At 71.6% G+C, this 932-nt stretch overlaps 2 protein-coding genes across 3 annotated transcripts in view; one reads left to right on the top strand and one right to left on the bottom strand.

The window, feature by feature from the left end:
* LOC102016607 (transmembrane protein 180) overlaps positions 1 to 490 on the bottom strand; it is a 51,962-nt gene extending 51,472 nt beyond the window's left edge. Inside the window, exon 1 of one of the 2 annotated variants that reach the window (XM_013504850.1) lies at positions 185 to 490. The gene's annotated coding sequence lies outside the window, so the exon portion shown is untranslated. The remainder of the gene's footprint in view (positions 1 to 184) is intronic. The other variant, XM_005405084.2, reaches the window with a different exon arrangement.
* Cdr2 (cerebellar degeneration-related protein 2, 62kDa) overlaps positions 1 to 932 on the top strand; it is a gene marked incomplete at its 5' end in the record, with an annotated part of 23,559 nt that overhangs the window by 1,370 nt on the left and 21,257 nt on the right.

Raw genomic sequence — 932 nt, 5'->3', positions numbered from 1 at the left:
CCAGGGCCGGACACCGCGCGCGGGGAGAGCCGGCGCGGCAGGCGGGGCTGGGGCCGGGCGCGCCCCTTCGCCTTCTCCCCGCCTCCTTTGTTCGTCCTGGAGCCGTCATTGGCTGGCGGCCCTCGGGACCGGCGAGCCGCGAGGCCTGGGCGAGACACGATTGGGTAAGCTCGCTGCCGCTCACCCGGGGCCCGCTCGGGGTTGGTCAAGGCGTCGCCAAGGTTTGGACCGCGTCCTCGGCCGGGAGGGCTTTGCAGAAGTGCCACGTTGGGCAGAGCCGCGGCGAGCGGAGCCGGTCGGGGCCGCCGGCTGCGGGGCGTTGGGCGGCAGCGATGCTGGCGGGGAGCCTGGCGGAGGAGTTTGACATGAAGGAGGACGAGCCCTGGTACGACGCCCGCGACCTGCAGCAAGGTGGGCGCCGCGGCGGGAAAGTCGCTCCGCGCGGGGCGGCGCTGCGAGGCGGTCCCGGCCGAGAGCCCCGGTGCGCGCGCACGCGGTCCTCTGATGCGCGCGCACGCGGCCCCTGATGCGCGCGCGCGCGGCCCGCCGGGGCGGGGGCGCGACCTCTGCCTGCGCTCGGCTCTGCGCGAGGAACGGGCCTGGCCGGGGCTTTCTGGCTGGCGGTGTGGGGACGGCCTTGGGGCAGCTTTAGTGTCAGCGCCCCGCTTATTAATAGCAGGAGCTTGCCTTTGGGGGGTGCGGTCCCCCCGCATATTAATAGCAGGAGCTTGCCTTTGGGGGTGCGGTCCCCCCGCATATTAATAGCAGGAGCTTGCCTTTGGGGGTGCGGTCCCCCCGCTTATTAGTAGCAGGAGCTTGCCTTTGGGGGTGCGGACCCCCCGCATATTAATAGCAGGAGCTTGCCTTTGGGGGTGCCGCCCACCCCCGCTTATTAATAGCAGGAGCTTGCCTTTGGGGGGTGCGGATCCCCG

Source organism: Chinchilla lanigera, unplaced genomic scaffold (genome assembly GCF_000276665.1).
Source record: "Chinchilla lanigera isolate Chin_1 unplaced genomic scaffold, ChiLan1.0 scaffold00092, whole genome shotgun sequence".
In the NCBI taxonomy this organism is placed as follows: domain Eukaryota; kingdom Metazoa; phylum Chordata; class Mammalia; order Rodentia; family Chinchillidae; genus Chinchilla; species Chinchilla lanigera.
Note: the sequence above shows the minus strand (reverse complement) of the source record. Positions and strands in the feature narration are given on the sequence as shown.